At 47.8% G+C, this 25,833-nt stretch overlaps 1 protein-coding gene across 2 annotated transcripts in view; it reads left to right on the top strand.

Moving 5' to 3' along the window:
- LOC138510377 (coiled-coil domain-containing protein 171-like) overlaps positions 1-25,833 on the top strand; it is a 3,784,015-nt gene that overhangs the window by 1,062,245 nt on the left and 2,695,937 nt on the right. The gene's annotated exons all lie outside the window — the stretch shown is intronic.

Genomic DNA, 25,833 nt, shown 5'->3' with positions numbered 1-25,833 from the left:
CAAGGACCCAGAGGGTAGATCTCTAATTCTGTGTCACACTTCCGGTTTCCAGTTTCAGGAGTGGCACGAACCAACCATCCCCCCTGCGGTCTGGGCGCCTGCAATCGAAAGCCCACACAGGCTTCCAAGACCCCAGCGGGGAAAGAGTGTTAGGGAGTCGATGGTTTGATGGGTTCAGGTTGCGAGGGTAACCGGTAAGAGGGTTAGGAGATGGGAAGTGGGTAGGAGAGGGGGCATAGGCAGTTTCAGTGCTGCAAAGAGAGCAGGAATTACTACTTTGCGTGTTTCCTCACACACACTCATAAACAAACACTTTTGTACATGCACAAAGGTTAATGCCCCCTTCAGAGTCTGCTTTCTGCCTCTGTGTTAGTTGCATGCAACCGCAAGGGTTCTGCCATGTGCTTGCGGTTTTAAAGCTGCACGTGGCTCCGCGCTGCACCTGTGCCTTTTGCTGCTTGGTTAGGTCAAGTTTGCCACCTAGGGCGACTGATCGTGCTGTCTGTAGCACGTGGCGGGTTGCGACTTGCCAAGCCGCATTAAGCGAGCCACGAACTCGGTATAAGCCGCTACACATGGCTAATTAAGTATTTAAATGGTATGCTAAGAACATGCACTGCTCGGACTGTTGTTCCACAACTATGCGTAATCAAGTTTTGCCCGCGGACTCTACAGCACTAAAATATACTTGGGTATAGACTTAGCTTCAATGAAGCAGGGGGACTTGAGACTCTGGGCTATGCCCCCTGCGCGTGCCCCTCTGCTTCGCTCTGTGGGTTTCCTTCTGGCTGCACCGTAGCACGGCGCTTTCCCCCTTGCTGTTTGCCTCCCCCTGCGCAGCAAAATTGATCTTTTTCAGGCGAGGGGCCTGTGGTGAAGTTCTCTGGGGCGTGGCCCCTCGTGCTGATCCCCATGGTGGAAGCTCCGGTAGACACGTTCTCTTGGGTCGCCTATCCGAGCACAAGCCCTGTGCTTTGGTTCTTGCGCACACGCCTCCGCCAACGTGGGCTTGGTTAAGTAGTTCCTGGCCCGGAGGTGCTTGGGTATTGTAGTTTTGCAGGTCCATTTTTCTGCAATGAGGACACAGAAGCCTTCTGTAAGGCTGCAGTCTTTTGCTTTTTGTTTGTTTCTTCTTTCTACATGCTATTAAGCGTGTGTGAGCCCCAATGAGGTCCTGTATACAGAGTCCCAGGCTTTGTCCCCTGACCCCTCTCTGCACAGAAGGTTCTGGGTTTGGGTTTGTTCGGGTAGGTAAGGTGGAACCTTTTGACGAGTCTTGGAGCATGAACATTCCCTGCAGGTTCCCAAGACCTGTCCTCTGGCCCGTATCCCACCCAATCGATGAAGTAGTGAAGCCCATCTTTTTGTTGTTGAGAATTTAGGATAGCCTGTACCTCATATTCGGTATGGCCTTTTACGATTATGGGTGGTGGCTTTTCAGTATGGATGGTAGGGCGGGCTAGTTTTAGTAATGAGACGTGGAAGGTGGGTTGGATCTTCATTTGACTGGGTAGACTCAACCTCACTGCTACTGGGTTGACTATATATGGTGAACGGACCAAGAAACTGGGGTTGTAATTTACGTGGACCAGACATTTTGATATTACGTGTGGACAGCCAACCCCGATCTCCTTGATGGCTCTCTTGATGTTTCTGTCAGCATAGGGTCTTATAAGTAGCTTTTGCGACCTTTAGATTTTTTCATATGTTGGTCCGAATTTGCTGGCCACGGGAATGGTGTCCCATCAAGATGGGCAGGTCTACTTGAAGAGAGTTAGCGGCTGTGGGCAACATCCTTGGATGAAAACCGTATGTACCGAAGAATGGGGTGCATTTAGTGGAGGTATGCTCAGTGTTGTTGTAGGCAACTTCCGCTAGCCTGACATACTGAACCCAAGATGTCTCAGCACTGGTGGTATTACAGCGCAAATATTTCTCCAAACCCTGATACAATTTTTCGGTCTGGCCATCGGTTTCCAGATGGTAACCAGAGGACAAACTTACTTCCATGCCTAATAACTGGCAAAAGGCCCGCCAGAAGTAGGAGGTAAATTGAGGGTGCGATCTGTAACAATGCGTGTGGGCAATCCATGCAGTCGTGCTGTGTTCTGCAGGAATAACTCTGCTAGTTTGCCACCCGTGGGAGTTCCTTTACAAGGGATTAAATGACTCATTTTGGTAAGTGATTCAACTACTACCAAAATTGAAGTGAAGCCCTGAATGGGTGGTAAGTCCACAATTAAATCCATGGTTATTGTATGCCATGGGGTTTGTGGAGTAGGCAAAGGTTGCAATAACCCCGCAGGTTTTCGATGGCTGGCCTTTTGTCTCCTGCAAATGTTACATTCAGATACATATATGTGTACGTTGCGGTTCAAAGTAGGCCACCAATAATGTCGAGCTACATTTTGTTGGGTCTTGGTTATCCCAGGATGACCTGCTGTTGAGGCATCATGGCTCCATTGCATGACTTCTTTTTGTAATTTTGCTTTGGGTAAGTACAAGGCTTTGGCGTAGTACGAAAGCCCATTCACTAAGGAATGTTGTAACCCTTTGGAACACCAATCTTGCAACTCCATGACCGACATGGCCTTGAGCGCATCCTCGAAAATACTGGGTCTGCCCACAACTCCGATAATACGTGTGGTGGGTACTATGGTGCGAGATTCTATTGCCTCCTTGGTTCCAATTTCCCGATATCTTGACAAGATATCGGTCTTTCGGTTATCGGTACCCGGGCGGTAAGTAATAAGGAAATCGAAGTCGGCAAAAAACAATGCCCAACGTAATTGGCAGGGACTAAGGGTCTTTGCCGTCTTAATGAACTGCAGGTTCCGATGATCAGGGATCACTGTTACGGTATGACGAGCCCCTAAAAGGTAATGCCGCCATTCTTCGAACGCTGCTTTTACCGCCAACAGTTCCCGGTCGGCGATGGTGTGATTGGTCTCTGCTGGAAGTAACTTCTGAGAATAGTAAGCCGCTGCATGCAGTAAGCCAGTCTGAGGTTCCCGCTGTGATAACACTGCGCCAAGGGCATAGCTCAAGACATTCGTCTCTACAATGAACGGCAGAGTTAAGTCCAGATGTTTTAATACTGGTGCCGAAGTGAAGGTCTGTTTTAACTGTTGAAAACCTTGCTCCGCAGTCTCATTCCACTGATATGTTTTTCCCTTTTTAAGCAATGCTGTGATGGGTGTTACCAACTCTGAAAAGTTCTTAATGAAGCGCCGGTAGAGATTGGCAAATCCCAGGAATGCTTGCACCTCTTTAACAGACATGGGAGTTGGCCAATCTAACACAGCTTGAACCTTTCGCTGGTCCATTTGTACCCCAGCAGGTGTTAAAAAATATCCTAAGAATTCCACTGTAGTACGGTGAAACTCACACTTCTCGATCTTAGCAAACAGACGATGTTCTCGTAGTTGTTGCAAAACTGTGCGGACGTGTTTCACATGATCGTGCATGTTTTGAGAATATATGAGTATATCGTCAATGTATATCACTGCGAATACGTTCAGGTATCCGTGCAGGACCTCCTCGAGGAAGTGTTTGTAGGCCGCTGACGCATTACATAGGTTGAATGGCATGAACTGGTACTCGTACAAGCCAAATTTGGTTCTAAATGCTGTTTTCCATTCATCACCGGCTCGTACTCGTACCAGGTGATAAGCCCCTCGCAGGTCCAGTTTAGTATAGACCGTTGCATTGCGCACTTGATCCAACAACACTGGGAGGAAGGGTAATGGATACTGATTCTTTATCGTGATACGATTGTCACTGTGGTAATCTATACACGTCCTCAAGTCACTGTTTTTTTTTTGGGTATAAAAAAGAGAGGTGAAGATACCGGTGAGTTGGAGGGTCTAATAAACCCGCTCTTTAGATTGGTGTCAATGTAGTCTTTTAAATGTAATGTCTCGGCTTCGGTAAGTGCATACATTCGACTGCAGGGTAACACTGCACCAGGCTCAAGGTCGATTCGGCAATCAAATGGTCTGTGGGGTGGCAAGGTTTCCACGGCCTGCTTACTAAACACATCCTGGTACTCTTGATACTCCTGAGGTAGGGTGCTTAGGTTAGTACCCTCTACTGATATGCTACACAGAGTTCCCCTCAAATGTTGTTCCAACAACATGTCATGTTTGGTTTTACTGCAATGTGTCAGGCAAGTCGCAGAGGTTAGGGATACTTTGCCTTCAGACCAGATCACCTGAGGGATATTCTTGTAAAACCATGGTTGGCCTAGGATAACACCAAACTGGGGGCCTGCTATTAAATCAAAATGGATGTCTTCCACATGATTCTGTTGACACTGTAACGTCATAATGTGTGTACAGTGTGTGATAGGCCCGGAACATAACACCGTCCCATCTACTGCTTTTACTTATTCTGGAGCTTCTTTTTGACATAAGGGTACTCCCAATTTATTGGCATAGGCAATATCAATGAAGCTACCCGTAGCCCCTGAATCTAGAAGGAGGGTAACATGAACCTCCCGGCCAAGAAATCCTAAGGTCCCTGACATGGTGACGTGCGGAGCATAGTTAACAAGTCCAATAACTGTGGTAACTTTCATCGCTAGGCTCGATTGTACTACCCCTACAACTGTCGAGCCAAGGCATTTCCCTGAGACTTAGGTTTTGTGGGACACTCCTTTACGAAGTGTCCCGCGGTGCCACAATACAGACAAAGCCCTTCCTTACGTCTGCGCTCGTTTTCTTCCTTGGTAAGTGCACCACGAATGGACCCAATTTGCATGGGCTCATTCCCAGACGTCTTTTCGGTAGAGCTAACGGGTCGTGGGACACGAGATTGATCCAATCCTGCTATTGGGCGTGAATCACCACGTCCTTTGTCTCCATGACGTTCTGCCTGCCGATGATCTAGGCGTAGAGCCAGATCTATCATGGCTGCACAGTCTCGGGGCTGGGATTCTACCTGAGCTATGAGATCCTTCAGATCGTCCCTCAAGCCTTGATAAAAGAGGGACATCTGTTTCTCACAGGGCCACTCCATCTCAGCCACCAGGCGGTTGAATTGAGTGACGTAGGCCACCAACGCCTTACCCCCTTGCCATAGGCTCAAGAGTTCCCGATCTTTGCACATTGTTGCCGCTCTGTGATTGAATATCTTCCCGAACTCTGACTGGAACTCCTCCCAATCATTTAATACTCTGTCATCTCTTTGCACTAAAGGGTTTGCCCAGGCCGCTGCATCCCCGGTCAAGTAAGATATAACAAAGGCTGTTCTAGCCTGGGCTACTTTGAAAGCCGCTAGTTTCATCAAGAAATTAAGTTTGCACTGGGTCAGGAAGGTCTGACATTTTTGCCGATCCCCCGAATACCTTTCAGGTGGGGCTAAGGGCACTACAGGTTCCGGAGAAACATGTACTTGGACTGGTGTGAAGACGGAACCTTCACCGGGGAGGGGGGATTTTTGTGTGATCAAACTACGCACTTGGGTTGCCAATACCGCGTAGTCTTGCCTTGTAGCAGTGAGATCAGCCTGCAAATCCTGCAGGACTTTAGTAAGCTCCTCCATAATCTGGCTGATTCGTACCACTCGGGGACCTGTTAAACTTGGGCTTGTGCTTCTGTCACACTTCCGGTTTCCAGGTTCAGGAGTGGCACGAACCAACCATCCCCCCTGCAGTCTGGGCGCCTGCACGCAAAAGCCCACATAGGCCTCCGAGAGCCCAGCAGGGAAAGAGGGTTAGGGAGTCGATGGTTGGATGGGTTCAGGTTGCGAGGGTAACCGGTAAGAGGATTAGGAGAGGAGAAGTGGGTAGGAGAGGGGACATAGGAAAACACAATGAAATGCAGTTACATTACACACACTAAGATGCACTACACACACTACACAGCATAGGGCTAGAAAGGCACTTATCTCTGGGGTGAGTGCTGGCCTCCTGCCTGTGCACTCTCAGGTCTGGTTTATTGGAGCAGTTTCAGTGCTGCAAAATGAGCAGGAATTACTACTTTACGTGTTTCCTCACACACACACATAAACCAACACTTTTGTACATGCACAAAGGTTAATGCCCCCTTCAGAGTCTGCTTTCTGCCTCTCTGTTAGTTGCATTCAACTGCAAGGGTTCTGCCATGTGTGTGCGGATTTAAAGCCGCACGTCGCTCCGGCCTGCACCTGTGCCTTTTGCTGCTGGGTTAGGTCAAGTTTGCCACCTTGGGCGACTGATCGTGCTGTCTATCGCACGTGATGTGTCGCGACTTGCCAAGCCACATTAAGTTATCCGCGAATGCGGTATAAGCCGCTACACGTGGCTAATGAAGTATTTAAATGATATGCTAAGTACATGCACTGCTCGGACTGTTGTTCCGCAACTACGCGTAATCAAGTTTAGCCCGCTGGACTCTACGGCACTAAAATATACTTGGGTATAGACTTAGCTTCAATGAAGCAGGGGGACTTGAGACTCTCTGGGTTTCCTTCTGGCCGCACCATAGCGCAGCGCTTTCCCCCTTGCTGTTTGCCTCCCCCTGCGCAGCGTGACTTATCTTTTGCAGCCGAGGGGCCTGTGGTGAGGTGCTGTGGGGCGTGGCCCCTCATGATAATCCCTGTGGTAGGAGCTCCTGTAGACACGTCCTCTCGGGTCGCATATCCGAGTACAAGCCCCGTGCTTTGGTTCTTGTGTGCGCGCGCGCGTGCGTCCCTCGCCCAAGGTGGGCTTGGTTAAGTAGTTCCTGGCCCAGGGGTGCTTGGGTATTGTAGTTTTGCAGGTCCATTTTCCTGCAATGAGGACACAGAAGCCTTCTATAAGGCTGTCTTTTCCTTTTTGTTTGATTCTTCTTTCTACATGCTATTAAGCGTGTGTGAGCCCCAATGAGGTCCTGTATACAGAGTCCCAGGCTTTGTCCCCTGACATTCTGAAAGGATCGCTTGGGGATCAGCTTTTTCCCTTGGTTGCACTTTATGCCCCCACTGAAGGGCAGGAACATTTCATTAAGATGCTGGGGATCCGGCTGGGAGGTCTGATCCAGGGTCAGGTGGTGGGTGGGGATTTCAACTGTGTGATAGACCCCCACATGGGCAAAACACTATATCCAAACGGCTAATGATACCAGGTATAGACAGCAACTGGCAAGGTTTCTAAGGGAGTTGGGACTTATAGAGACTTGGAGATTGTTCTGACAGGAAGAAAGAGAGTACACACATTTCAAAGGGATTGTGTCCTCCGACGTATTCCTTATCTTAGATATCTCCTTCCAGCTCTGCTGGCCTCGGAAAGTTTTTCTCTAGAGGGTGCTGCGCGTCGACGTCCTCCGAGTCGATGTCCCTCGACAGCCGCCGTATCGACGTCGACGTCATCCTGCCTATAAAGGCCGCGCGCAGCGTCCGTTGTTCAGTTCCGTTTTTCCGCGCTTAATCCGTGCCTCGGAATACCGTTGCTCAGTTTTGTCAGGTTAATCCTATTTACCTCGAGTTATTCGATCCGTACTCGATGGCTTCTTCGTCGGAACCGACAACTCCTCGGTCCGGCTTCAAAAAATGCCGAGATTGTGGGAAAAAGATGTCGCTGACTGACCCTCACAGAGTTTGTCTGTGGTGTTTGGGAGCTGAACACCATTGTTCGGAGTGCGAGGACTGTATGTCCATGACAGCAAAGGCCCTGAAGGAGCGTAGGGGGAAGCTGGAGAAAAGTAAGACTTTTAAAGCTTCTTCTTCCTCGACGAAGTCGAGACATTTGTCTCCTCGTCACCATTCGCGCTCCAGGTCTCGGAGTGGGTCCCACCACTCCTCGAGATCGAAGCACTCGAAGAGGAGACGTCGAAGATCCCCTTCTCTGTCTTCCTCTTCCTCTGTTTCTCCAAAGAGAATCCCTTGCCCCACGAAACATAGTTCCCGGGCTGAATGGGAGGAATTCTGCAAAAATATGATGTGTGTCTTCGAAAAAGCGGCCTCAACCCCCTCGAAGACTGCCGAGAGCGATGCTCTGGTCGAAAGACCCGAAGGTCAAAAACGCCGCGAGTCGCAGTACCCGGCGAAGGAAACTTCTCGAGCGCGTCTCGAACCCTCGAGTAAGACTATGACCTCAAAACCTTCTTCGAAGGTTCCGTCGACGCCATCGACGAAGGTTCCGTCGACGCCGAGGTCGGTGTCTTCGACGCCGTTGTCGAAGGGACCTTCGACACACGGGTCTGTCGACTCGACGCCATCTTCGACACCGGCGTTGACGCCAAGAAAAGTCACGGTTACGACACACCCAGTGACTATCCCCAGGTCCCCGAAGATGATGGCGTCGAGATTGTCGACTTCCTCGAGCAGAATCCCAATTCTGTCAAGGTCATCGAGGCCTCCGCCTTTGTTTTCGACGCCACGCCCGAAGCCTTCGACGTCAGCGTCGACGACATCAACGTTTTCAAGGCCGATTATGACAAGTTTGGCACCCTCTGCCTTGGAGATGGGGTTTACACCCTTTATGAGTTCAGAACAATTGAGAACTATGTCCTCAATTATGTAAGAGGGTGAATTGTCTGAACAGGAAGACACATTTGAGTTGCAGGGACCTGCAACCCCAGTTAGAGAGGAGTTATCCTCTGAAGAACCCAGGTTAAAGGTTCTTCATGATTCCTTACATGAGGCAAGTGGGTTAGACACTTCCCCTGAGGTGGAGTTTGCTAGGCCAGACCCGGGGGAGCATGCTGAAACCCCCTATAGAGCCTTAATGGCCAGGATCACAGAGTTTATGGGGTGGTCTGCACCTTCACAGTCTTTCCAACAAGATGACCTCACGGATATTCTTGACAAAGGCCCACAGGAGGATCCTGTAGTGCCCTTTCATAAAGCTCTTCAGAGGAAGATTATGACGAACTGGGAAACCCCAGATGTCGTCCCAGCAGTAAATAAAAAGCTGTCTACAAAATACAGGGTATCTTCTGCAGACCCGGAGTTTTTGTCAAAACACCCATCCCAAGAAAGTCTGGTGGTACAGGCAGCATCTTCTACTGATGTCAAGACTGCTTACCCTACCGTCCCACAGGACAGGGACGATAAAAAATATGATGCTATGGCAAAGAAAGTTTTTTCGGCATGTAGCATGGCGTTAAAATCTGTTAATACTACTTGCACCCTTGCTAGATTCAGCCATACACTTTGGGAGTGTGCTTCTACAGCGGCAAGGGAGGCGTTCCTGAATATCATACAGGACGGTAAAGACGCTATGTGCGAATCCCTCCAGACGGGCATTGATTCGGCTGACAGTATCAGCAGAGCAATGGCGGCAAGTACAACAACCAGGAGATTCGCTTGGTTGAGAAAGTCTGGTTTTGCTCCAGATGTGCAAGCCAGGCTCTTGAACATGCCATTCGATGGCTCTTCTTTGTTCGGGAAAAAGGCGGATGACAGTTTAGAGAAACTGCAAACTTCAAAAGCAGCAGCAAAATCCCTAGGCGCTGCAATCCGTCAGACACCTTTTCGTCCCACAGGAACCTCTGCGAGGGGCAGGTCCTTTCGCTTCTACTCCGCATTCGGAAGAGGTAGAGGACGACCGGCTCAAAGGTGACAAAGAAGAACTACCCGAGGTGGACGGGGTAGATATTCAAAAGCCGCAGCAACAGCAGGTGCCTCTTTACCATCGGCATCTGCATCAGCCGCCCCAAAACCACTCTGAGGACTTCCCTCACAGGACACCTGTAGGAGGCAGGTTGACTCAACATCTGGCGGAATGGCAGGCTATCACGTCAGATGCTTGGGCATTGGAAACAGTTGCCCAAGGTTACTGCCTGCCTTTCCTACGCGTACCTCAGAGTCATCCACCGGGGATCAGCTCTCAGAAAGCTCCAGATCCGCTCCTCTTGCAGGAAATTTTGGACCTGCTAGAGAAAGGTGCCATAGAACCGGTACCTGTAGCGGAGAGGAACAAGGGCTGGTACTCCCCTTACTTTCTGATTCCAAAGAAAGACAGAGGACTGAGACCCATCTTGGACTTGCGAGAATTGAACAAATTCCTCAGGAAAGACAAATTCAAGATGGTCACTCTTTCTCAGATCCTTCAGGCCCTTCAGTTCCAGGACTGGTTGGTATCTCTGGACCTTCAGGACGCTTATTTCCATGTGCCTATCCATCTCAAACACAGGAAATACCTGAGGTTCGCAATTGGCAACTCTCATTATCAATTTCGAGTGCTGCCATTTGGGCTGACCTCCGCCCCGAGGGTCTTCACCAAGTTAATGTCGGTAGTGGCGGCAAGTCTAAGGAGGGAAGGGATTCACGTCTACCCCTACCTGGACGATTGGTTGATCAGGGCTATATCTTCGGAACAAGCTCAGATCCAGCTAAATCACGTTTGCCACTCCCTTCACAGACTGGGCTTCTCCCTCAATTTAAAGAAGTCACAGATGGTACCATCACAAAGACTCCAGTTTATTGGAGCGGTCCTGGACACTTCCCTGGGAAAAGCCTCGCCACCAGAGGTGAGGGCTCAAGATGTTCTACAGATGGTTACCAAGTTCCAAAATGCCCAACGTCTCCCAGCCTTCGACTTTTTGAGGTTGCTGGGCCTCATGGCATCCTGCATTTTCCTAGTGCCAGAGGCTCGCCTGAGAATGAGATCCCTCCAGTGGACACTGAGGACTCAGTGGTCACAATTCTCAGGGAGAATGACAGATCTTCTTCAGGTTCCCGACAGGGTGGCTCGAGACCTTCAGTGGTGGGCCTGTCAGGAGAACAGTTTTGGCAACCCTGGCCGGAGATAACAGTAGTCACGGATGCCTCACTCACGGGTTGGGGAGCCCACGCCAACGACTTGACCATCAGCGGTCGTTGGTCTCCATCGGAGTCCAGACTACATATCAACCTGTTAGAGCTGAGAGCCATCAGACTTGCGCTGAAGGCGTTCCTGCCAGCTGTACAAGGGAAAAATGTCCTGATAATGACGGACAACACGGTGGCCATGCATTACCTCAACAAAAGAGGAGGCGTAGGATCACTACCCCTGTGCAGAGAGGCGATGCAGCTCTGGTTTTGGGCAATCCAAGAAGGAATCTCTCTATCGGCAATTCACCTAGCCGGAGAGAAGAACTTGACAGCGGACGCTCTGAGCAGGCAGAGTACAGTCTCCCACGAGTGGGAACTAGCTCAGGAAGTCCTTCAAGAGATCTTCACCCTTTGGGAAACCCCTCAGGTGGATCTGTTGGCCACCAGCGTCAACAGGAAATGCGATCTGTTCTGCTCAAGGGAATTTCCCCCGAGAGGAGCTCTGGGAGACGCGTTCATAGTGGACTGGGAGTTTCCGCTTCTGTACGCGTTCCCACCGTTCCCTGTCATTCCTCAAATGATCAGGAGGTTGAGAAGATTCCGGAGAACCATGATCCTAATTGCCCCGGATTGGGCCAGGAGAACGTGGTACCCGGACCTTCTAGACTTGTCCATCTGTCCTCCAATTCGACTTCCACTCAGAGAGAACCTACTCTCACAGAAGGGAGGTCAGGTTCTCCATCCAGACATCAAAACCCTCAACCTTCACGCTTGGCTTCTGAAAGGCTGAGGTACAAGGATTGGGACCTCCCTGATGATGTTATGGAGGTGTTGCTTTCGGCAAGGAGGCCAGCAACAAAGTCTTTATACCGCTGCCATTGGAACAGATTTTGCAGCTGGTGTAGAGAACAGAATATCGACCCCTTTTCATGTGGTACACCAATGGTTTTGTCCTTCCTACTCTATTTGGCGAATTCAGGCCTTTAAGTTGGCACCATTAAGGGCTATCTCGCAGCGCTATCCATCTTTAAGCGCACTGCGGAAGAACCATCCTATTTCAAGTTACCCTTGGTAATACAGTTTCTAAAGGGGTTAACCAATGTTTATCCCCCAAGACCATTCCAAGTTCCCCCATGGGATTTAAACTTAGTCCTAACTTTCCTGATGGGCACACCTTTCGAACCACTCCATTCTTGTTCGTTAAGATTCCTTACCCTTAAAACTGTTTTATTAATAGCACTTACATCTGCTAGAAGGGTGAGCGAATTACAAGCTCTTTCTTGTAAACCCCCTCATACAATCTTTCACAAAGACAAAGTTGTCCTGCAAGTGAAGCCTAATTTCCTCCCAAAGGGGGTTTCTGAATTCCATATCACTCAGAAGATTACCCTACCATCTTTCTATCCTCCTCCTCATCCGGGGAAAGAGGAAGAGAGGTTACACAGGCTGGACCCTAGAAGGGCTTTAAGTTTCTACATCAGTAGACTAGCCAGGATAAGACAGGCAGACCAGCTGTTTGTAGGTTACATAGGTCACGAGCTGGGGTTACCAATAACTAAGCAGACAATTTCCAGATGGATCATTCTAGCCATTTTGGAATGTTATAAACTGGCAGGGAAAGAGCCCCCTCAAAACCTTAGGGCTCATTCGACCAGAGGTATTGCAGCTTCATCGGCCCTCAAAAGAGGTGTGCCGGTCAAAGACATCTGTGCGGCAGCTACATGGTCGTCTGTCCATACCTTTACACGATTTTACAACTTGGATTCCTCCTCCAGTCAAGAGACTAGGTTTGGAAGGGCTGTACTGCACTCTATTCATCAATAGAAGACAGCGTGAAGTCAGTACTCCCTCCTCCAATAATAGAATACTGCTATGGGAGCCTATCTAAGATAAGGAATACGTCGGAGGACACAATCCCTTCGAAGAACAAGTTACTTCTTACCTTGTAACGTTCTTTCGATGGGATGTTCCTCCGACGTATTCCTTATCGACCCTCCCATCCATCCCCGCAGTTCTACTTCCCTTGTTGTTGCAGCTTACGCTCCTTCAGGGTGATTAGTCTAGTCCAGACAGAAATACTGTGGGCTACAAAACGGAACTGAGCAACGGACGCTGCGCGCGGCCTTTATAGGCAGGATGATGTCGACGTCGATACGGCGGCTTTCGAGGGACATCGACTCGGAGGACGTCGACGCGCAGCGCCCTCTAGAGAAACATTTTCCGAGGCCAGCAGAGCTGGAAGGAGATATCTAAGATAAGGAATACGTCGGAGGAACATCCCGTCGAAAGAACGTTACAAGGTAAGAAGTAACTTGTTCTTCTCAGCAGTGCACAGAGGCTTCTTAAGAATGTATATGTTATTAGTTTCTTCTACACTGATTCCCATGGTGGGCTCCGTGGAGATAGGCCTACGGTATCTCTCTGGTAACATCTCAGTGGTGGTACAGGTGGAGTTGGAGCGAGTAGTACCAAATGTGAAGAACCATGGAGGCTGAATGAGTTGATCTTGTGGGATGTAGCGCTCAGGGCACATATGGAGGATGTTGTACGGAATTACTTCCAGGAAAATGATAAGGAAGGTGTAGACTGGCAAGTTGTGTTGGATGCTGCTAAGGCAGTGATTAGAGGAGATCTTATTTCTGAGACAGCAGCATTCTTGTGTGCGCCAGACTTGGTTTGGCTGACACTGGAGCAGGAAATAGCTACAGCCATGAAAGCACATGCACACAAGAATACCCTGAGATCACTGAAGGAATTGCAGAAGGTTAGAGCACGATTGGAGGCACATACAGAGACAAGTCGGGCCCAGCTTCTGCTCCAGACTAGGCAATCGTACTATTGTAAAGGTAATAAAGCCAATCGCTTCCTGGCAGCCAAGTTGCGTAAGCAGCGGGATAAGCATTACATCACACAGTTAGGAACAAAAATGGGTGAATTGCAAGGGTGGGGGGGAGAGGAGAAACTAGGTATAATGGAGACATATTGCAAACAGTTAGTGAAATCAGAGAATCCTGACCCAGCAGACCAAGATGCTTTCATATGTAGCGCAGGCCTGCGGCAGCTGTCAGAGGAGGAGAGGGGTGCTGTAGAAAGCCTGATCACAGCAGAGGAGGTGCGGAGGGCTATTGACTCACTGCCTCCTAACACAACACTGGGTCCTGATGGATTCGGTAATGACTTTCATAAGACATTCAAACCATGGTTAACAACACCACTGACTTTGTTGTTTTATGTAATCTGGGTGAAGGGAGCGATCTCCCAGGACATGGGTATTTCCACCACAACATTGATCCATAAACCAAATAAGGACCCTACAGAATGTGGTAATAATCAACCCCATATCATTACTTATTAACGATGCAAAAAGTTATTCTAAAATACTAGCTAGACGATTAATAAGGATCCTTCCTAAACTCATTTACCCTGGTCAGGCGTGATGTATACTGGGTCGCAACACACAGGACACTACTAGGAGGGCAGAGAATGTTGTTGACTGGGGTACAAGAACAGGGCAGAAGTTCTTGCTTGGGGCTCTAGGTGCAATGCCTGCTTTTGACTGTATGGACTGGGGCTACTTGCAAAAGATTCTAGAGGGTTTTGGTTGTGGATCGGCCTTTGTTCAAATGGTTCTCGCAAACTTCCAGACTCCAGCGATGCACTTGCTAGATAATAGGCAACTCTCTGCAGCAATTGATATCAGAAGGGGCTGCCCCCTTCCCACACTGATCTTTGCAGTGGCAATGGAACCATTGGCGGCAGCGATATGTAGCGACAAAGAGATATGGGGCATACCGGGTGGTAGGCATGCCTTATACGCAGACGATGTATGGCTGTCTTTACGGGATACTTCTCACTCACGGTTAAGGATAATGCAGGTTTTGGAGGACTTTGCAGGGGCATCTGGTTTCAGGATTAATTATGCAAAATCTAAAACACTTATCATACCCGAGGACCCTGGGGAACTAGAAGTGTGGTGCAGGGATTTTCCTGCTGAAATAGGCACTGGCAGACATAGAATACCTGGGAATAAATTTGACAGCGGACTACGGTAACATGTATATGGCCAATATAACCCTGTTGTAGGTGGGATTAATGGACCACCTCCGGAGATGGCACAAACACAATCTGACTTGGTTTGCCCACATTGCAGTCCTTAAAATGACAATGCTACCCAGGCTTCTGTATGTGGTACATTCCATACCAGTGGTTATACCGGTCCCAATGGTGCAGTCATTACAGAAAGAGATATTCTCCTTTATATGGCAAAAGAAGAAGCCCAGGGTCCCCAGAAGAGGTCTTATGAGGGCTATGTCTTTGGATATTGTAGCAGCGCAAATAGGCCCTATGCTGGAATAGGCTCAGGAAGACAGCACAAAGTGGTGGCGCAATTTGCAACAGGGAGCTACGTCTATATCACTGAGAGTTTTATCGTTCCTGGTTAACTTGGCACGAGTGACAGGTGATTAGGGGGTCCCCTTAGATGCTACCAAGTGCGCCCTGCAGTATTGAAATCAGGCATTGAGGCGAAGGGGATTAACTCCTAGACTCAGTCCCTATACACTGGGGCAACATCATTTGAAGTTTAGCTTGCACTGCTCAACCAGGTTTTGGGGAGGCTGAGATGATTCTTCTACGTTGACACTAGCAGGTGTTTCTGTGTTATTGAAGGAGCGCCCTACCTTGCCAGCGATCGTTCTTGCCTGCAGCTACTTTCTCTGTCAGCAGCACTGTAAGCAGAGCTCTTGCTGCTACACTCGCTTTCTGGAGGAGGCGGACCTTACTTTAGTCACGTGACAGATCACGTGACACTTACCAAGCATAAACTGCCGGCCCAACCACCCTTGCGGCGTTAAGCCTTGGAGGCAGTAAGGGCTGGAGCTTCTGTTTTGCTGTTTGACTGTGACGTGTCCCTGGGCAACGGCCATTTGACTCACCAACAGTGACTCTGTGAGTACTTTAGGTCGGAGTCTCAGGCTGCCCTTCTACACACTCTAACTTATACTCGTCACTAGGGTAAGGGGGGAGAGTCGGACTGTGGCAGCTCCTCAAGCTGTCGGGCGTTCCTTATCCTGTGACTTGGGGCCTTTTTGGCTATCCGCAGACTTATGGGACTTTTATTCCACTATGAGCTCTCTATCACATTATTCAAATGATATTGATCTATGATACATCTTTACTTATGTATTTCCTGATTTTATGGTAGGATCCATACTTGTGTGTTTTTTGTGTATCAGTGGTAGTTTTTCTTGATTTCTATCTATTGACTCATTTTAAATACCACTTATATTCAGTGCATTTTATTATTGTGTATCGTCACAAACATTTGGGTATTATTCTTCCAAACTGTATTTTACTTGTCTGTAATATTGATTCGAAACATCTAGTGCTGAATCCTTCCCCCTCTGCTATTTACATAGCTGTTTTGCTGCTACCTCCCTTGTTCTCTGGCACTTGATTCCATAGGCTTAGCCCCTCTTCTGGATGACACGTAAGGGCCTTAGGATTCAGTCAGTTATGGAGGCTTCTATGGACTCCATCCAATCCGCTGTGGCGGTTCCCTCTCCTGTTCCGAAAGAAGTTACCCTTCCTTTGAATTCCCATCCTATCTCTATGGGTAAGCTTCCTCATACACCAGTGGTCGGCTCTTTGGACTCTATTTCTCTGAAAAGCATGGCTCATGCTCAAATTCACTCACAAGATAGCAGTGAGGTACTTAACATGATGGGCATTACTCCACTCCAGCCGATAATAGCTGCATATTCACTGGAAAACAGGATATTTCCATTGATGCTCAGGAAGCACGTCTAGCAGCTACTATAGCTCTGAATTTGGAGGATGGTGGCAGCTCATTAAGGGCGAGGACCTGTCCCGACTACTCGAACAATAATATGGTGAATACTATCCATCTGACTCCCATCCTGCCACAAACAAAGTTGCTTCTATCTGCTTCTATGTTGGATGGCTCTGGTTCAAATTTTATAGAACCTCCTGTTGCCCCTAATGGGGTTATTGCTCCACAATCTTCCTTATTAGAGGGCAACAATAATCAAACTATTTCACCCGCTAACCTATCTGTAAAGGTGTCCTCTTCTGGTGGGGTTGTTAATCATACCTGTTCTATTCAGGTGAACCTTTCTGCTACTCCTGCTGGTAATGCGCCACCCCTGCAATGAAATGTACAGTTTTTAAAACACCACTTAGGAAACCGTTGATTTACACTCCCAAAATAAAATCTAATATGGGCACTTTAGGTAAACCAATTCAAGGGAAAAAAATCTCCAATTATTTTGGGAAAAGAACAGCTACTAGACCCCTTATTAAACCTCCGTATTCAGCTCTTACAGGGGCTACTCTGGACCACCTGCCCTTGGCGGATGTAGCAAAGAAATTAGAGACTGATGATCCTGCAGATAATGATATTGATGATATCAGTATTATCGTATGTGCAGATAAGGCAATAGCTGAGAGTGAGTTGGAACCTAATTCTACTAATACTAATAATGTATCCCAACAAACTTGTGATGCCTCTTACGTGGGTTCTCCCTCTGAACTCACTCATTTCATCGATGAGTATACAGAGAACCAAAATTGGCTCAGAGAAAGGGGTCTACTCCCAGATATGAAAAAGGAACATGCCAGTGAGTCCATACTGCACCATACCCTCAAAGAGGCTGATGATAGAATAAGACTGACTCAACCTACAGTCTCTGCCCTGAATATGGTCTTAAGTTCCTTTGTTAGTCTTTATGACAATATTTAGGCGGAGGTTAGATCACATTTTCTTTTACTTTCTGAAATGTGCACCAGGTTGGAGGGTCTTGATAGGTTTGAAGAGTTGTTAAAATTATTAAGGAAGATAACCCCTCATTAACTAAAGAGTGCCCGGATTCTGCTCTGCCAAATCAACTTATTATGGAAGGGCCGCTAGATAAGAAGGGCCTTAATATGGAAAGGGCTAGCGCCTCGGGGGAAGATTCTAACACAATCTCATCTACAATCGCCTCATTCTTCCCAGAGAGGGGAATATGTGTTTGAACCCTCTCTACCCCCTCTCTGAAGGATGAGGGAGTCCTCCCGGATCACGCGCTAGGTGCAAAACCACCAATTACTCCTGCAAAGGCGACTATCATTCCCCCCTTGGGAAAAGTCCCAGATGGGTCGGCCGTCAACTCTGTTGGTCCCATTCTTTCCGTGCTTGCCTGTGAACCTAATACACTAGAAACGGTTAAATTACACAAGGGAGATATTGTTGCACCCTCTTCAGACTCTAAAGTCTTCTGACTTCATTGACCTCACTAAAAAAGCAGTACGCTTAAAGGGTTTTGCTCATGTAGGTAAAAAAACACCTACTCAACAAATAAAGAAAACTAAAAATATGAAAAATATGAAAAAAATAAATTCATTTACTAATCAATTTTTTAAAAATCTGGTTTTGCCAAGTGATTCCCAGTGTGTAACTCTATTATCCCTTCAAATGGGGTTGATATCCCAGTGGAATCAGCAGTATGATATGATATGATATGATATGGCATTTGTAACGCGCCTATACACAAGTGTTTCAAGGCGCGACGAGGCAGGGAGGGAGGAAACAAGGGGAGACAGACAACGATCCTACTAGGCCAGGTGTCATTCAGATCGCGCAAGTGCAGGGGTAGGGGGAAGGGAAAAGTGCAAGGGGAAGGGAAGGGGGGAAGTGCAGTACAAGTAAGTAGAATAAAATAAATAGGGCCAGCTGGTGGCAAGTGCAAAGTAAGTGCAGACAAGTGCTGGGAAGGGGGGGCTGTAGGGATACAGAGACAGTCCCGCAGTTCAGAGGTTGTCAGGGAGGCAGTGCAAGTGGAGAGTGGCTGGGCCCAGGACCGAGGTCGGTGAGAGTGGCCCAGTTGCAGATTCAGTGCAGTTTCAGTGAAGGATTTAGCAGGGGAGAGGGAGAGAGAAAGCAGAGGCAAAGAGGAAGGTTTTGAGGTGCTTCCGGAACCGGAGATGGTTCTCCTCAAGTTTCAGGGAGGCAGGAAGGCTGTTCCAGAGGGAGGCCCCTGCCGCGGAGAGAGATCTACCCCCAGCTCGTTGCTTCGAGAAGCGGCTAACCCTGAGGGAGTTGGAGACGGATGAGCGAAGGGCTCGGGAAGGAAGATATTTAGGAAGAGAGAGTTGAAGGTATTTAGGCCCCAGAAGGCCTTGTGGACAATGCAGAGGGTTTTGAACTAAATCCTCGCAGCCACTGGGAGCCATTGTAGAGATTTCAGTCCTGGAGAGATACGGTCCCTGGGCTTGAGGCCAAGGACAAAACTCGCAGTTCTGTTCTGGATGAGTTGCAGAGGGCGGAGAGTGGAAGCAGGCAGATTAAGATAGAGGCTGTTACAGTAGTCCAGCTTCGAGAGAACCAGGGCTCGGGATACAGTGAGCTTCTGGGGGAAGGAGAGGAAGGGAAGAATACCTCTGAGGAGGTGCAGCTGGTAGTGTGACTTCTTAGAGACGTCAGATATATGAGGAGAGAAGGAGAGTGTGGAGTCGAAGATGACCCCAAGGTTTTTTGCCTTGCAGGTAGGAGCAGGAAGAGGGCCAAGAGAGGCTGGCCAGAGAGCTGCAGGGAAGGAGGGAGTGGGTGTGCCAATTAGTAGAATCTCAGTCTTACTGGCATTAAGGCAGAGGTCATTGGCGGCACACCATTCCTGGATAGCAGACAGACAGTCATAGATGAGGGAAGGAGAGGAGGAGGCCGAGGGTAGCCTGAAAATGAGCTGGGTATCGTCCGCATAGCACTGAAAGTTGGAGCAGAGAGCGGCGATGCGGTGGGCAAGGAGTGCCAGATACTGGTTGAACAGCCAGGGAGAGAGATTAGATCCCTGGGGGACACCACAAGTGGAGAAAAAGATGTCAGAGAGGAAGGACCCCAGTTGGACCTGGGAGGGTCGATTGGAAAGGAAAGAGGTCAGCCACGCCAGAGCCTGACCAGTGATACCCAGGTTATCACAGAGACGGTTGAGCAGGATGGCATGGTTGACAGTGTCAAAGGCAGAAGAGATCGAGCAGAATATGAACACACAGAGTGTTGGAGTCGAGGTTCAAGAGAAGGTCCTCACGGATGTTCAGGAGAGCAGTTTCCGTGCTTCTGGCAGCTCTGAAGCCAGATTGATGGTCGTGAAGACTACCAACAGATTCAGCATAGAGGTTAAGCTGGGAGATGGCCAGTTTCTCCAGGAGCTTGCCAGGAAGGGAGTGATGGATATTGGGCGATAGTTAGCCGGGCAGGAGGGGTCGGAAGAGGGTTTCTTAAGAAGAGGGTGCACAAGGGAGTGCTTGAGGGGGGATGGGAAGACTCCAGAGGCGAAGGAGTGGTTGCAAAAGTCAGCCAGGGCAGGAGCCAGGGAGTCGATGTGGTCCTTGATAGTTTTGGAGGAACAGGGGTGAACCTGTTTAGACGAGACTTTCATAGATTGGACTTGCCTCGAAACCTCGTCAGCAGAAAAAAGTGGAAAGGCAGAGAAGGAGGGAGGAGGGGTGGCTGCAGAAGGGACAGAGGAAGAGCCGGGAAGAGAGGGAGGGAGGTGATAGGAGGAGAGTGAGGACAGGATGTCCTGAGTTTTAGAGATGAAGTGAGAGGCCAGTGCAGTGCAGAGGGCCTGGGAGGGGACAGGAGAGGTAGAGACTGCAGCAGGGTTGGCAAGCTCCTTGCAGATTTTAAAGAGTTCGGCCGAGTTGTTAGATGCCGCAGAGATGCGGGCTTGGATAAAGGCTCTCTTCTTGGTGAGAACGGAGAGACGGTATTGCCTTTGGAGCAGACGGCAGGCCAGTTTGTCAGAGGATGAACACGAAGCACGCCATTTCCTCTCAGCCACCCTGCACTTGCGTTTTAGGGTGACGAGATCCGAGTCATAACAGGAGTTACATTTGGCTTTGGGCTTCAGGCGGATTCTCATGACGGGGGCAAGGACATCAAGAGTGTCAGATATAGCAGAGTGGAGCATGGAGAGGGCTGTGTCAGGGTGGGAGTCAGCCGAAGGGGGGGGGGGGGGGGCGAGAAGGTGGCAGCGAAAGCCTCAACTGACACGCGCTTCATGGGTCAGATGACCGAGAAGGTGGGTGGCAGTAATGAGGGTGGCTTTGCCTGTGGGGAAGGGAAGGTGAGGTGGGAGGATAGGAGAAAGTGATCACTCCAGGAGAGAGGAATGGAGAGAGGGACGGAGAGGGGAAGGTCAGAAGAGGCTTTGCCTGTGGGGTAGGGAGGGTGAGGTGGGAGGATAGGAGAAAGTGATCACTCCAGGAGAGAGGAGTACCTTCGATTGCCATACTTACTGCTGCTCCTGCTTCCGCTGGGACAATTGTATTACCTACTACTATAGCTGCAGCCAGTCAGACTGAATCATTGGCAGTCAGTTCCGTGCCAAATGACAAAATTCCCTCTGTGGTTGTGGGGAATGCTGTTTTGGCTGAGGACACTCATGCCATTTGCAATTCAAAAAAAATGTCAACCCTCCCTGAGCCTATAAATAATAGTGCTGTAATTACTCTGAATGCCCAAACTGAATGCAACTCTGTGGCCTCTTCCTCGGTTGCAGAACCCTCAATTAACCTTGGTAACTTGCTACCCAGTTTAAATCCTACTCATCCTGTGTCTATTATTACTCCCATATCTGCAACTTTGGTTCACCTTGATATGGTGAAACAATTATTTCAGGAGCTCTATAGCACAAAAACCCTCACCGTGGTGGACGTTAATCCGACTTCAGGTTCATTTCAGGCCACGGCCTCCACAACTAGTTCCTCCAGTATAGATGGTCAATCACTTTGCCCCTCCCACTCCCCCCCCCCGAGGATCATTTGGCTAATTCAGATTCCTTATCAGGGAAGCGTGCTATGGGATTTAGACCAGTGGGGGATCTTTATGTTCCTAATTTTCTTAACCCCGTTCATTTAAAGCCATCAAATGGGGGCTCTTTCAATGGTCATGAAAGATCTCCTGTTGGGTCTCAGGTATCCCAAAATAGGACCTCTTTCCGTGGTCATGAAAGATTTCCTGTTGGGCCCCATGTATCCCAAAATAGGACCATCTTAAGGGGGGCAAGGGGTACTGACTTGGAAGTTGACCCTTTAAGTCAATTTACAAAATGTAGAGCTGATTCACTACCCCAACCATTGGGGGTTAAAGACTCTTTGGAGACACTGCAACTTACTAGTCTTTGGGGTCAGGATATGCCTATTTGTTTGAACCGTGGAAATATCCTGAATATTTTTCATCAACTAAGACCTCTTTCTCTTATCTCTAGCTATGATATGGAAAGAATTTTCTTTCCCTCTAAAGAACGTGTAGATAAGAGCAATATTGTTTTGAAATCAAGAGTGGTTTTGGACTTAATAATGGGCCAAAAAGAGGGCCTAATGTAGCTTGGTTTTGAAGTAAGTTTGCTACAATCTAACCAGCTCTCTGGTAAATTTGGAGGGTCTGAAGAGTATAGGGGAAATCTTACAATGGTGCATCACCCGGAAAGGGCTCCGCAGCCCCAACAGAGGCAATTTATGCCCAGATTCAATGGTGATGCCAGAAACTGGGCCCAGGTTACCTCTGGCCTGTGGAAATGAGCATGCCCTTAAGAGTCTTGTCCCAGCAACTAATCTCATGGCCCCTAACAAATTTACTTTCCTGGAATTCCAGGGGAAATGTACATCTTTTTACTAATACTGATACAGTAGCTATGATTAGCTATGATTAGCGGTTCTGACTGTTTCTTTTTACAGGAAACCTGGCTGCTCTCCCCCCCTTCATTCTAAATCTAGTGTGGGAGGGAGGGCTTCTGGGGGTCTTCTCATTGGAATAAGAGCTTCTCTTGGCCTTAGGAATGAGATTCTCTCGGACACGCCATTTGGTATTTTAGCTTTGGAGTCCACTTTTGGAGATGGTCTGGTTAATCTCTTTTTGATTAACATCTATTGGCACAAGGGCATTGCAGCCCTAGAGCCCTTTATGGAAAGTCTAATGGATATAGTTCTCGCTTGGAGATCCCTCCATCCCAGGGGGAAAGTGATCCTGGCTGGAGACCTTAATTCCGACTGCTCTATATCATCTGAGGCCAATTATGGTGATTTGGGACGGATGATGATAATCGGAGAGGTCAGTAATTTGCTTGGGGTAGACTCTGGAATCTCGCTTTGGATTCGGTGGGTTTAATATGTCTTAATGGCTCCTACGATTCTACTCTCCCGCTCTGCCCCACATGGCATAGACGTGTATCATCGTCTACTATAGACTATGTCTTCGCAGACCATTACTTGTCTTCTCTCTCGTCTGAGGTTCAGGTTTCTTTGAACCCATGGAGTGATCATGGGTCTTTGTTGGTTACATTTCTATCTCATTTTCCCACAAAGTTACTGCCCTCTGGGGGACCACGAGAACTTAACACTGTGGGACAAGGGACCGGGGTACGCTTGTCGTCTGCTAACATTAATCTCCTCAATTGTCAACTTATCTCTTCGTTCAATCATACTTCTCTTTTGTGGAAACAAGTGGTTTTTAACACCTTACACTTTGACACTTTCCAGAATGCTCTCCATAGTAGTATCTATGACTCACTCAACAAGGGTAATCCTAAAAGATCTCATGCTCATAGGTTTGATCAGGAGTTGGCCAATGAAAAGGCCCATACTCAGAAACTTCTCAGAGAAGTCCAATTGCTTGACATTGACTGGGATAACAAAAAAGCAAAAATTAAATCCATTCGTCAAAATATAAAAATTACTGCAAATCAAGAAAATCTAGTTTGCTGCAAAATGATGCGGAGCTTATGTTAAGAGTCCTGGTCAAAAGAGATCTTATGGCGTTCTGGGCTATATTTTAGCCCAAGACCAGGATGTGGTTGTTGACCAATTGAATGCCATCCGAGAGGTTCAATGGGTAGACCATTACACCGAACTCTTTGGTAGAAGGGAAGATGGGCTAGAACTTTATGTAACTGGGGAGTATGTATCAAACGTTAGGTGGGAGCCCGTCATTGATTATGAGACAATAGTAGGGTTAATTGCCAAAGCCAAGAAATCCAGGGCTCCTGGTCCTAACGGTTTGACGAACAATACATTGAAAGTGGAACCAGAAATATGGGCCAAACTTCTGTGTCTGCTATTTCAAGATGTAGTAAATACCGGTAATGTCCCAGCCAGTTGGCAGACTGCCCACATTGTTGTCATTTTTAAGAGAGGTCAATGAACTTTGGTCAAGAACTACATACCAATCTCTCTTATTGATGCGGACTGTGAGCTTTTTGCTTCCATGCTTCTTTCTCATCTCAATGTTTGGATCAAGGAAAACCATATCCTTCCGAAACAACAAACAGTCTTCAGGGTTGGCCATTCAACTAACCTTAATGGCTTTATTCTAACTGCCTTACAAAGCACAACATGGGGGAAATGTGGTGGTACTCCCTATGTTGCCTCAATCGATTTGTCAAATGCATTCGATTTGGTAATTAGGTCAAGGCTCTGGGCAAAACTATCAAAGTGGGGGATCCCGGCAGGTCTTCTCAACCTAATTATGGCAATGTATGAGAACTCGGGGGTCCATATCAGGAATGATTTAGAAGGAACGCTCTCTAGAAGAATAAGGACACCCATTGGGGTCAGACAGGGTTGTTCCTTAGCACCATGACTTTTTATTCTCTACTTGGTAGATTTAGGGGAGTTTCTCGGAAATGCAGGCTTGGTGAACGCAAAATTGGGGGATCTCAGGCTCTCTTGGTTGGCATATGCTGATGATTTCCTTCTCTTTGATCAGACCAAAGTGGGCTTGCAAAGACTTATATGCAAGTTTGAAGAATACTCTACACTTAATGGGCTAAAAAGCAACCCGAGTAAAACCCGCACAATAGTCTTTTCAAAGGGGAAAAAAGGGAATAAACAAGTGTGGAAAATTGGTGGTGAAACCATTATGAGAGCACATACAATTGTCTATCTGGGATTCCTTATTTTGGCCCATCCATCGGCCGCTGAATTAAGAGGCTCACTCAGACGTAAAGTACTTCCGCCTATCTCACAATCCATTAAGTTAGATAACAAATATGGCAGTGGTAGATTTCTTCAAGGGAAAGGTGATTCAGAAATAAATATATGGAATGGAACTACACGTTTTGGTTCTCTTGACCTTTTGGGTCACCCTTGAGGGTATCTATTGGAGAAAGGTCATGAAATTGCCGATTGTGTCCCGATAGTGGCAATAAGGTTTGAATTGGGTTTAGTTGCTTTGCGAGCCAGAATCCCTTGGAGGGCTCTTGCATTTTTTTCTGCCCTGGTCTGTCCTAAACATGACACACTATATGATGATGCGGGTAAGACTCTCTTCTCACATGGATCCCTAGATCAAAACCTATTTCTTTTAAAATTTAGGGACCTCGCCGACAAGACCCTATTAGATCTGTCTACCGATAGGGATACTCTGTTGACCAATCCGAACAAAGTTAAAGAGCTCCTTTTCTGTTGTGACTGGAATGATAAGCTGGAAAAATTACATACTTATCCATCTCTTTGCGATTTACAATTTGATCATAAGAAGAGAGGCTGCTTGTCTTTTATTCTGACACAATTTCCTAACTGCCACTACCGTTCACTACTCCTGAAACTTAGATGGAATATTTTGCCTACCAAGGAAGTTTTACATAGAAGGAAGGAGATTAGTGACTTGGATCTTACATGTCGTTTCTGCCACAATCCTGGGGTTAATGAATCAGCCCATCACTTTTTTTTAGACTGTGTAGCACTGAAAAGTCTTAGGGCCATCTTTTTGGGCAGATTCAATATTCTTGGACTCTTGGGGGCAGAAAATCTTATTTGGTCTCACTGTCTCTCTCTAAAACCATAGATGGACCTGCGGTGGCGGGCATTATTAAATCATTAGATTTGTATGCACCTTCTCTATGATCTACCGGTATGATGAATTTCTAATCATTTTATACCATCTAATGTACTGTATGGGTATATAAATTTGATAACTTATTGATATTTTTGCACGCAGAGGGAAGTATGACTTGGAATTTTGTATTGGTTTTAATTCTGCACTGATTTTATTGGTTTGTTCTATGTTTTCTACTTTTAGAAGAAGGATCCTGGGGTTATATTGTATCTTTAATCAAATCT

Source organism: Ambystoma mexicanum, chromosome 6p (genome assembly GCF_040938575.1).
Source record: "Ambystoma mexicanum isolate Mex_15411 chromosome 6p, UKY_AmexF1_1, whole genome shotgun sequence".
In the NCBI taxonomy this organism is placed as follows: Eukaryota; Metazoa; Chordata; class Amphibia; order Caudata; family Ambystomatidae; genus Ambystoma; species Ambystoma mexicanum.
Note: the sequence above shows the minus strand (reverse complement) of the source record. Positions and strands in the feature narration are given on the sequence as shown.